Raw genomic sequence first — 12,892 nt, 5'->3', positions numbered from 1 at the left:
CAGTACTCGTGGAAAAATGCCTGAATTACACGAACGTGGTTAAGCCGTTTGTGATCTTCCGTTTTCTTGTAAATCCTTTCAGCATTATTTTTTAAAGGGAAGTCATAGAAAATATTTTAGTGCGTAAATGTACAAAAGGAGGTGGGTGCAGATTCCATTAGGTGGAATTTATTTCCAAACATTATTCTTAACACGGATTAAAATTGTGATTGGTTATAGGCAAGGAAGAGTGGAGAGCTTACACTCTTAAAGCTATGTGTGGCCCAGGAGCCTCTTTTCAAGCATGAAGGGGGAAAAACTATAATGCTCAGTGACTATAATCTGTCAGATGAACAGTGACAGTTTGCAATAGAAATAATCAATGGTAACACAATTATCCTAGCTGTGTTCTGATTCCCACTGGTAGTGGGAAAGAAAACTAATATTTTCATTTAGCCCTAAATTAATAGAATCAGGCTTCCTAGTAAATTTTATTTCAGCAGTTTTACACTAGAAGCTCACTTTGACATTTCTTTTCTTGAAGAATGGCAGCTTTCAAGTTATAGGTGATACATTTATTCGAAATGTTCTTCCACTGGTTCCTAGATGCTAAATTTTGATGTTAGATTTGTCATTTTGGAGACTGGACTATTCTTCATAGTCAGTAGAACTGCATCATTATATGATGGCACATGTCATTTAGCTTCTGGGTTGGAAGGTCAGAGAGCCATGGGTGGTACAGGAAAAATCAGGAAAAAGCTGCATGGTCATTAAAACAATACAAATGCAGGAATAGGTAATCCCTTATTCAACCATTAAGAATATGAAACAAAAAACAAACAGCGAGCTTTCAATGATAAATCATCTTCAAGACTGTGCATCAAGTTCTGTGGATAGTTCCAAAATTATATGCTGTTATTAATGTCCCAAATCCACATGGCTGATGTTAAGGCCAGGTTACCTTTATAGTGGTTATTGGCTGCAGTATGCAAGGCCTATAGCAGGCCTATCTCTTACAACAAAGAATATTCATTATAATCTTAATGGTCGAATAAAGGCATCACCTGTTCCTGCATTTGTACTGGTGGTACAGCTGCTCTTATTAGGTCCTCTGATTGTACTACCAGATTAGATATGAGGATAATATCAGCATAATTGCAAACATGGCTGACTCATGTTTTAATGTGTCTTTTATATATATTTGTTAGCTTTTTTATTATTATTGATGCTCAAGATCACCCAACAACTTCAAGACCAGGTGGGAGCCGAACTGTAATCAAGGATACCATCCAGGGTCTAATCCAGGAAATTTTATGTCTACTTACTGAATGTTTATTTATTTATTTATTTACTAAGTTATTTGCCACCTAGCTAGATTTTTACCCAGGAGGAGTGGCTATGTCAGCCTCCAAATTCAACAACAGATGAATTTCTCCCTTCCCCCATTATTTTTGGCTTAGTGATTACTTGGGAAGTGAAGAGATCTGTAGAAAGTAAATAAAAACAACCGCTGGGAAAACCCCCTGGCTTTCCTCGACCCCCTCCCATGCCCTCCTGAAAAATAAAGTGTCTGTCTTGGGGTTAGCAGCTCACGCTCTGCTCCCACAAGGCAGTGCAGCCCCAGCTGAGGAGAAAGACATGGGAAGGGGGAGTTACATTCCTTCTGTCTCCCCAACATTCATCTCATTATTTTCCCCTCACACCGTTACCACCACCAGGGCCTGTATACGCATGAATAAACCAATTAAACCTTACACACCAGTAAATTGGTGATCCAAAGTCCTCTCTGGACCTTTGTCATGGGAGGAAAAAAAATTAAGAATGCAAACGGAATGATTGCTCAAGGGAGAGTTAAAATAGATATGAACCTTTTAACCTCATGCAAACCAGACTACTCTAACTTCCCTCATCTGGCCATGTCCATAGATGAGTCTTTAAGTCACCCAAACAACATTTCTTTTTCATAGACATAGAAAAGAAAAAAATACAGGGATTTATTGTGAACAGCAATAAACCCCAAACCGTAGCAGAAAGGGAATTTTAGCAAGAAACTGCTGGAGAACCTTGATCCAGATGAGGAACACATTCCAAACTAGAATATGGAACAATATCAGCACATTAAAAAATGTGTAGTTTTGATCTTGGGGCAGGAATATCAGAGCCTACCTTAAGTATATTTCAGGTGGAGGGTTTCGTCGTTCAGTCGTGTCCGACTCTTCGTGACCCCATGGACCACAGCACGCCAGGCCCTCCTATCTTCCACTGCCTCAGGTGGAGGGTAGCATTTATTAATTGCTTCTTTGCAAGAGTCTTTGTAAACTGTAAAACTATTCTGATTCAATTTTGCACATGGAAATTAGTGTCTACCCACCTCTTCCCAGTAAACAACACATGTGTACTTGCTCTAAAGCTTTGCCTTTTAACTTTCTATCATAAAGCAGTTACAAAACTACAAAAAATAAAAATGCAACCCTAATTGTGAAATCCCTACACTTTTTTAACAAATTACAAGTATCAGAATTCCCCAACTAATATAGCTAGTGAGCATGTTAGAAGAGGGGTTATTGAATTGCAACCAGAGGATCACACTCCCCACACCTCCTAATCACACAAAATACCATTTGGCTCATATTGTCCTGACCACCAGCTTAGATTTTTGCATTGCTGGATGAGAGATGGATAGACTTCAGGTTGGCAAGATCTACCCTAAAATCTGCCTATTGAAACCTAGTTGAAAAGGTACAATAGTTATAAGCCTAGGAGTTTGTTTTGCATCAGAATAAATAGAGCTTCCACGCCTGATCTTTCTTCTTATCTTTCCTATTATGCTTCTGATACATGGTGACCCTGTTAATTAGTGAACTCCAGAAGGTTCAGCCATTAACAGCCCTGCTCAGGTCTTACAGACTAAAGGCTTTGGCTTGCTTTATTGGGTGAATCCCTCATGTTCAATTTCCTTCACCTGTTGCCTTCTATTTTTTCCAGCATTATTGTCCTTTCTTGTGAGTCTTCTCATGATATACCCTTTTTTTGACAGCCTCAGTCTAGTAATTTTTGCTTATAGAGAGATTTAAGACTTGATTTGGTCTAGAACCTACTTATTTGTCTTTCTGGCAGTCCATCATATTTGTAAACTCTTTTCTGACTTTAAATTTTCACTTAAATACTTCTTTTCTTATCAGCTTTCTTTATTACACAGCTATCACAGTAATATGGGTAATATGGGTAATTTTGGCTGTGGTCTCCAGTGACACATCCTTATACTAGAGAGGTGCCATTATTTTTTCTTTTCTTTTTACCACTACACCCCAGAAATCTCCAAGAATTTCCCAGGCAGAATTCTGGGAGTTCCAGTCCACAGACCCACATATACAAACACATAGAAAACCTACATTTCCTTCACCTGGCAAAGGTCCTAGGTCCAAGGTTGCATGACCTACTTTCTGTTGTTCAAATACAAAATAAGGATGCCTGCTGTAGTGCTTCTTGGAAATGGTAGTCTCACTGGACTTTTGGTTCTCTAGAACAGTGGTTCCCAACCTTGGGCCTCCAGATGTTCTTGTACTACGAATCCCAGAAGCCTTCACCACCACCTTTGCTGGCCAGGATTTCTGGGAGCTGAAGTCCAAGAACATCTGGAGGTCCAAGGTTGGGGACCACTGCTCTAGAAGGTACCACCCAAAGTGCTATGACTCTTGAATACAAATTATTAGGGTTTATGAAAGAGGTATATGAAAGTTTTGAGTTTCTTTTGTGTTCCCTCTTTTGCTCTCTCTCTCTCTCTCTCTCTCTCTCTCTCTCTCTCTCTCTCTCTCTGTGTGTGTGTGTTTGTTTGTGTATCTGCCAAAGCATCTGAGAAAATTTTAATCCAATAGAGTCACAAGGGCTGTCAGCAACCAATAAGAGTGGTGGGAAGTGGGATTTGGGAATTTTGAATTTGTAAAAGGGTCTGGAAATCAGCAAAGAGTGTTCTTTTTGCTCCGGTCCATGCGGAATTATTGTATGCCAGGTTCATGGTGTCCACCTTTCTAGAGGAGTGTTACTTTATTTAAAGCAAAGCTTGTTGTTGTTTTACTCCTTACATAACAGCTGTGAACTTTTGTAATTCCCCCTTGCTCATATGATACATTGTATCATTTATCTTGCAAGCCTATACCAGGCATACTGAGTTTATAAGAAAGTCACTGTTTTTCCCATTTGAAAGGATTATTGTGAGGATCAGTATTTCAGCACAGTGTGAGTTCTCAAAGGTTGCCCTAATATTGGCTTACACACTCCTGTGTTTTTCAAAGTCTCTCATGCTAAAGGTCTCAGGTTGAGGGGTGGAGAAAAGGAAGGCTCCTGCACCATCCAAATCTTACCATGACCATGTATCTGTTCTAATATTACATGACATCTTCCCGGCCAGTTCTTTAACTCCCAGCCAGAGACTGTGTAAAGTAGGATGAATAATGTACAAGAGGAGGGAACCAGTTGGATTTGCCTGCGTAGGGAGGGAGAGAGAGAGAGAGATAACGCCTTCTGAGAGTTGGCAGTGCTGTCCTAGCTCAGATAACAATGATCTTGTTTCTAGGACATACACACGTCACACACCAACCAATGCAGAATCAGTTACTAGGTGCACATCTTAAAGAACAGGTATCTTTGGGGCCATACATGAATCTGAGGTCATGCTAAATAGTAAGTTTAGCATGTATTTAGAAATTGTGAAAGATCTCCATCACCACACATGCTGTTCTTCAGGCAACTCTCTTAAACTGAGTATGCTTTGTTTTTAAAATGTTTCTGGGAAGCTAAACAAGGGCTTAATATACAGGTCTGATGCCAACTCAAACTTCTCAGAGGAAATCCCACTGTGGGAAGAGAAATTGGTTAAGCAGAGAAAAGATGTATTCCCTTCAGTGCCTGTTTTGACCCCTCAGATTATGCATACTTGTGAGGCCTAGAGTACTTTTCAAAGGACAAGCTGTCTCCTTAGTCTGCTGTCCCAGCAACAGGAATTCATCTTCCCTTTATTTAGGCACTACTGTTTTTCAGTTATATAACAAATTTCTTTAACTACAGTGTGATTATTCTACATATCCAACAGCAATATATTCCCTGGAGTTCAGCATTATCCTTGGCTGACAGAGTTAAGAAAGACAGAAAAATATGGGCAGCATTGTTGACCCTTGGGAGTGGTCGAAATCCTAACAGGAATAGTATCACACAACTTTTATTTTGGACTACTACAAATCATGAGATAGCACTCTTCTGTGATGTTCAGTCAGTCGTAAGATAAAAGCATTATGACCATATTCCATTTTGTCTTGTATCAAAACTAAGCATTTATTAAATATTATGAATTAACCACAAGAGGGCACCGTAATGGCCTGATTCTCTCAGAGCAGATTTTCATCAATGAAACTCTCACCTCTTTTGTTCACTATTAACAGCTTTCTTTCTAAAGCTGTATGCTGCAGAACCCATCTTTCTGCAAGCACACCAGGAACAGATTGTGGATACAGGCCAGGCACTCCCAAGACCAGTTTTCTGCAGCCTTCCATCCCTTATAGAAAGCCCATCATTTTATTAACAGCATTTTCTCATCTTCATAATGTGTACAAGCAGCCCAAGACATTTTGCTCTCTAAAGCAGAACATTAATTGAACCCCAACCAACCAGGTCAATGTTGATAGTGCCAAACATCAGACAAATTATATTGGTACATAGGGCATAAAATCCCTTGAGCTCCTCTCAGTTTCACATCATAATAATGCACTAACAAACTAACTATATTATTTCAGGACATCCAAAATCATCTACAAGAGATGACTGTAATAGCATTTCAAAGGAAGAAGAGCAGAGACTCCAAAGTAGCCTGTCTATATTGACCCTAGAAATCTGGGACAGAATATAACCCCAATTTATCTTTATTTAGACCAGCCTTTAACAGAAAAAACAAGGAACATTCTTTTTAATCAGCAGATAAGAAAACAACAATACTACTTCTAGGATCTGAGAGCCAAACAAAATATGGCATTATTCACATATTTGGCTCTTGCACTGCTCTATTTTTTTTTTAAATCTACCATGTTGATGTGCAGAAGACAGGACTGGGACCTGGAGCAAGGGGTCCTTTAACCCGTGACCCCTTGGCCCCTGTTGCGGTCCCAGTCCAAGATGGAGACGTCTGCATTTTCTATTTTCATCATCATCATCATCATCATCATCATCATCATAAAGGACATGATCCCTAATTTTGTATGAAGAACATATTGAAGGAACATTCAAAAGAGAAAAGGAGAGAATAGACCATGATGATGCATATAAGGGGGAAAAAAAGGAAACTGGGGGTTGGGTGTCCCCAAGAAAGGAAGAACACAGCTCTCCCCAAAGCTTATTTTCTGATTCTCTGCAGTAATGTTTTCACCTTGTGCTGTCAGCGAGTCATTACTCAGAGCCTAGCTACCGATTGGCTGGCTAAAAATGCCTCTCTAATCTCTGGGCTGATCTTTACCCCCTCCTCCCCATCTGCTGTGACCTTCCTTCCATGTACTGTACATAGGCTGAGAAAGAAAGAGAGGAATCTAGTAGAGTTCCTTGCCAGAGAACTGGTATCCTAAATTAGAAGCGAGCTAGGTAGGCCATGCTGCCACCCAACTGACAGGGCATTGGGATTTCACGTTTCTAGCAACATCGGATGGTCTCTACAACCACTTCAGAAAGGTACAGTGTGGGCAATTTCTCTTATCTCTTAAGTGTGTTCTCATTCAGTCTTCTGGGGCTGTGTTCTCATTCTGCCAGGCTGTTCCATCAGCCAGGTGGTCCCTGGCATCACACTACATTTATTGGAATGGGGCCAACTTTGGAAGGCTTTGTGTGGATTTCATAAACTGCCAGGTAATCTGCTATGCTGATATCAAGGTGTGGGTATTAGGCTTGTGATATTCCCATGGGTCAGGTTGGCATCAGATGAATGTTGAGAATCACAACACAGCCTAAGGTCATGTTTCTCTTTGCTGTGCTGCAGTCACTCCATACATTGGCACAGCATTCTTAAGAGAGCAGCACCACTTCCTTGTAAGGTTCTATTCCCCCACCCCCAATGCTACGGTTTCACTTTTGTGTGGTTTTTGCTTTCAGTGGTTCAGGTTACCTAAGATGACTCTTATTTCTTCAGTACGGTTTCAATGCCTCCCTGTTACCAGAAGCGGGCTGTCAATGGTTCATCAAATGCCATCCAGATGAATAGACAAGCATCTTTTATATAAATGTTTGCAGTTACAAATGAGGTTGATGGATATGTTGTGTTTGTTAGATGCTGGGTAGTCTCCAGCTTAGTTCATATATAAAGTCCATATATAAGCTGAGTTTATATATAAAGGTTTTACAGATGTAACATGTTTGAATGGTGTAACTTGTTTGAATTGTGGTGCTGGAAGAGACTCTTGAGGGTCCCTGGACTGCAAGGAGAACAAACCTATCCATTTTGAAGGAAATCAACCCTGAGTGCTCACTGGAAGGACAGATCCTGAAGCTGAGGCGCCAATACTTTGGCCATCTCATGAGAAGAGAAGACCCCCTGGAAAAGACCCTGGTGTTGGGAAAGAGTGAAGGCAAAAGGAGAAGGGGACGACAGAGGATGAGATGGCAGGACAGTGTCATTGAAGCTACCAACATGAATTTGACCAAACTCTGGGAGGCAGTGGAAGACAGGAGGGCCTGGCGTGCTCTGGTCCATGGGGTCACGGAGAGTCGGACACGACTAAACAACATGTATATTTTGTGCTTATGCAGCACTAACAGCAATACTACCTTGATAACACTATATAAAGAAAACCACAACAGAATTTCTCCAATACGTATAGCAACATGAGATAATTTTGAAGTTGACACTTCCTTGGTATAATACCCAAAAGCTATACATACTTTAGTATGCCATCCTGGATGCAACTGCGATTTGTTCTCTCTACTAGAAACAGAAAACGGGCAACTCTCTAATAACAACTGTTTTGTATCTGTAAATGCACTGACCCATAAGCTTTACAGAATTTATCTGGGTCTTCTTGGTTTTAATCTTTATACCGTTTTACAGTGCCAGCTGTTTCTAAAACAGCCACGGAGATGATAGAAAACAAATTAGAGAGAAATGGTTAGCTTAGTAGGGCATTTTCTACAATCTCCACTAGCAGTTTTCCTTAGAAGTTCTCTGTATCAACATATATGCCTTCCTAATAAGTCTTTCTAGTAACTGCTTCACTTAAAGCTTGGAAATAATGTTTCACAAATAATGGCATTGGCATAAGATGGTATTTTGAGAGTAACAGGAGGACCACAGTGTTATTTTTGCAAAACAGCATAATAGCTTTTAATGTCATTAATTTCTTTGATTGACATTCATTTGCTCCTCCTAATAAGTTGCTTTTAGAAGAGCCATAGGGAAGTTTTTTTTTATTTTTAAGTACTTTTTAATAAGGTTTTGTGTTTTAGGTGCATTTTAATTAGTAATTTAAAAATAAAAACTTTTGTTAATGTGTCAATAAGTGGTGAGTCTTAAGACAAGGAATGAGTAATAAAACTTTTTTAAAACGACAGCAGAAAAGTGCCTGTAACAAGATACTTTAAAAATGTTTCAAGGTCTAGCTCCACTATAATGAAAGACTTCTCCCCCAAATCTCAATAATATGAAAAGGCTTAGAGGAATCGCTAATTGCAATATGTCTTTATCCTGCGATACAAGAGCAAAATGAAGACTGAATTGATTTCACAGAAATAAAGAGTCACGTGCCACTTTTAAGACTCAGGGTTTTGTTATTGCACGAGGTTTTGTGGACACACAATCTGCTTCCTCAAGTCAAGTGACTATGTTAGCTGGGCACTCTGGACTTGTAGTGTAAAAAGTAATTTTTCTAAATACTGAGAATCTAAATTCCATGGTCAGTAATTCTGTTGTTGTTTTGGGTGGATGTACCAAAGTAAATAAAACGAAAAAGAGGGACATGGTGGCACTGCGGGCTAAACCTCAGAAGCCTGTGCTGCAGGGTCAGAAGACCAGCAGTCATAAGAACGAATCCACGCAACGGAGTTTGTCCCAGCTCCCGCCAACCTAGTGGTTCGAAAGCGGGCAAATGCAAGTAGATAAATAGGGACCACCTCGGTGGGAAGGTAACACTGTTCCGTGTCTAAGTCGCACTGGCCATGTGACCACGGAAGATTGTCTTTGGACAAAACGCTGGCTCTATGGCTTGGAAACGGGGATGAGCACCGCCCCCTAGAGTCGAACACGACTGGACAAAAATTGTCAAGGGGAACCTTTATCTTTACCTTACCAAAATAAATAAATATTAAAGTAGGGACGTCGTGGCACTGTGGGTTAAACTGCAGAAGCCTCTGTGCTGCAAGGTCAGAAGACCAGCAGTCGTAAGATCGAATCTACGAGCTCCCGTCGCATGTCCCAGCTCCTGTCAACCTAGCAGTTCGAAAGCATATAAATGCGACTAGATAAATAGGTACCACCACGGTGGGAAGGTAACTGTTCCGTGTCTAGTTGTGCTGGCCATGTGACCACAGAAACTGTCTACAGACAAAACGCTGGTTCTACGGCTTGGAAACAGGGATGAGCACCATGCCCTAAAGTCAGACACAACTGGACTAAATGTCAAGGGGAACCTTTACTTTTACCTTTTGCAAAATAAAAATGGATACACCTAGCCATATTTCAGTTAGGTCAAACTGAGTCTGTGCTAGAGCAGAAGAAATTTAGCTAGTTCACCTTCATCAGCTGACTGTTCATCCTTGATGCTAGAACCAGGTTTTAGAATGTTAAGCATTTTTTCTGGATATATGGGTTGCCTCAAATATGGATGAATTTAGTGCAACTTCAGTTATAACAGAAATAAAACAGAATATGCTTTGATTACTCATTAAGAGTTTTGGATCCAGGAGGAAGGGTCTCTGCATTCCGAATGTTAAACTATTTGCCATGAAGTTGTTTTAAGCAAAAGAAGGAGATGCTCCTGATGCACTCCTAAAAGAATTGTTCAGAAAAGGTCAGCAAGCATTACTCTTTGTTATCACCCCTGGTAGGAGGGAGATTACAAGCCATGGTCAGTTTATATTCCCATGAAGCACTGATGTTAACTGATATCCCTAACTGGTTTTTAGCATTACATCAGCTGCCCCTCTCACATCCAAAGCATCTGTTCTCTAGACTTCCTTGCCTCCCTGCATCTACTCAGCATCCTTGTTTGGCCAAGACTCTAGCAGGGCGCTACATTGTTCATTAACATTTGACTCCTGGTGGCAACAGCCTTTATCACAGGCTCATCCTGGGGGCATAATTTACTGATACAGTACTTAATGTCCCTGGAACTGTTTCCAAGCCTGTCACCTGTTATTGAATCAAAGACTGATAACACACTCCCAGCTTCTAGTTGCAGCTTCTTTTAGCCTTCCTTCACACTGCATACTGGGATACAGATTGTCAAGATATTAGCACTTACGCCTTGAGGGCAACTGCCCCTTTTCACACCAGCAATGCTATAGCATTTTACCTGGGCTGACTATGGGTTGCAAAAGCTTAAGAGCAATTATGAGGTCTTTTTATGCACCAGCAAAACGCACAGAAATGAAAACAACATCTGTGCAGTTGAAAGCTTTCCTTTTTCTTTAACCACGCAGCTTTGTTAACAGCATTATTTTTCTGATCAAATATGATTTTTTTAAATCCAATTCCAAGCTTGGTTTATTACTCTGAAATATGAATTTACTAAAGAAGCATAAAACATATGTACAAAATGCATATTTATCCCAAATGGTTTAAATGTTACTAAACAACTGTTAGGCAGAAAACACTTTGTCCTCCCAGGAGCTATCAAAATTGGTGAAATATTGCAGGCTAGTCCTTTAACACTGCAGCTTGTCCTCATGTATGACTTTGGCAATACTGATGGACAGTTATTTGTTTGTTTATCACATTTCAATACTACTTAATAGCTGAAGCGCTCTGGGTGGTTCACCAATCAAAGTGAAAACTGTAACAGAAAAACATAAAAGACTGCTAAGAATCTTTTTTTAAACTACCAAATAAAACCAAAGTAAAATCAACAGTAATTCTAAGATCCAGAAAGCATGAATAACCCTAAATTGTTCATAGCTCTGCTCCCATTGAATCAGGCATTCAGTTCCACATTAACATTTTATTTATAGTAGTAGTCTTTAGCTCAGAACTAGAGATATATAGCCACCCAGAAGTTCATATACTGTAAAATGCCTTTTGTGGAACCTTATAGATTAAAATGCTTTATTTTACATGGACTATATTTAATGGAATAGAGTATCAGATCCATGTACTGTTGAATAACAACTATGATCAGCACTAACAAGCATGGTTAAGATTGTGGTATAATGAGACTTGCAGACCAATAAAGTCTAGAGAGGCATATATTTCTCAGTCTTCCTTTGCCAGGAAAAGTTACCCTTTTTGGATTGCACTCTGATAAACTGCAGTTCTAGGAGTTACAGCCAGGTGTGGTTATTTCTGATAAGACTTAGAAATTGAAGGGAAAGGAGGCTCTTCAGTTGACACCTGCTGAACTTGAGGTCTTGCAGGCCATAGAAATCATGTTCAGCCTAGAAAAGAGGACACTGTGGGGTGTTAGATACTTGACATTAGCACATTTCAAATATCTTAAGGGCTGTTGCATAAATAAGGGTGTAAGACTTCAGATCTTCAATACAAATCAGCACCTAATAGACTGTAATGCATGAAACATGTTACCAGTTTCTTGGCCCTAGGTGGAACTTCAACTAGAGAGTGATGACATAGTATACTATGTGTGACAAAGGGAATGTTTTTTCTTAACATGTTCCTATCTACCTCAGGTTTTTCCTCTGCTTTGTGATATCTGGATTTTTTTAAAAAACAATTGTATTTATATTCTGCCTTTTGTCCTGTGAGCTCAAGATGGCATATATGGTTCTCCTCCTTTCCATTTATGCTCAAAACAAGCCTGTGAGGTGGATTTGGTTGAGAGAGTTTGACAGGCCCAAGGTCACTTAATGAGTTTCATGACGCTGTGGGGGTTAGAACCTAGTCCCCCCCAAAATCCCATTGGCTGATCTAAGTTTATGTAACTACCAATACAGTCAGCTAATTTTAGATTTGCCTCAGAGTCCTGCCATCACAGCATTACTGTATGCCACATCTTAGAAAACACTGGGCTTACTGATATGTAGTAGTGCTTCACATATTTCTATACATACAATTTCTTTAAAAAAAATTCCACTATTCCTTTTAAGACATCTCCTGTTAAGAAGCATCTGTGTTTCTTATATAACATAAAATAAAATGTCTGGGGGAAGGTCTGGCCTTCCCCAAGCAATTTATATATTTCTTTTGCACTAGCCACAAATGAATTCTTTTGCTCAGTATCTGCTGCCGTCACACTTCGCTTGCAAATTGTGGCTGCAAGTGCTTTGATAAACTGGATTAAGGAGAGCCTTCTTTGCTCACACTGCAGCTCATTGCTTGCCTTTCTCAGCTGCTTTTGTACCCTCTGCGGAAATGCTAATTCAAACAGCAGCTCTCTCCAAGTCTCTGACAGGAGTTGGCTACCAGGGAATTCTTGTCCTTCTTCTCCCTTCTTCCCCTTACCATGTTTAATAATAGAATAACAATGGTGACCATAAAACACTGTGATGCACCAGCACTCCTCTCTTGTGTGTCTACAGAAATAGGTTCCGTAGGGAGAGGGTGTCTCAGTTTAGATCCAAGGAAACTTAAAGGTTAGCAACAGCACAGGTTTCTTATTGCCATGCTAGCATAGGAGATTCCTGCTGTTATTGACTGACAATGTGTTCTTCAGGGACAGCAATATCCAAGCCAAATCACACCATCTACATTTAAGGCTGCATAACTCCTGATCCTCCA

The 12,892-nt window shown here is 40.0% G+C and overlaps 1 protein-coding gene across 1 annotated transcript in view; it reads left to right on the top strand.

Annotated features, from left to right (window-relative positions):
- Positions 1-6,506: 6,506 nt before the first annotated feature.
- Positions 6,507-12,892, top strand: part of PACSIN1 (protein kinase C and casein kinase substrate in neurons 1) — an 89,357-nt gene continuing 82,971 nt past the window's right edge. The window contains exon 1 of the mRNA XM_072997411.2: positions 6,507-6,687. The gene's annotated coding sequence lies outside the window, so the exon portion shown is untranslated. The remainder of the gene's footprint in view (positions 6,688-12,892) is intronic.

This window comes from Pogona vitticeps, chromosome 4, assembly GCF_051106095.1.
Source record: "Pogona vitticeps strain Pit_001003342236 chromosome 4, PviZW2.1, whole genome shotgun sequence".
Lineage (NCBI taxonomy): Eukaryota > Metazoa > Chordata > Lepidosauria > Squamata > Agamidae > Pogona > Pogona vitticeps.
Note: the sequence above shows the minus strand (reverse complement) of the source record. Positions and strands in the feature narration are given on the sequence as shown.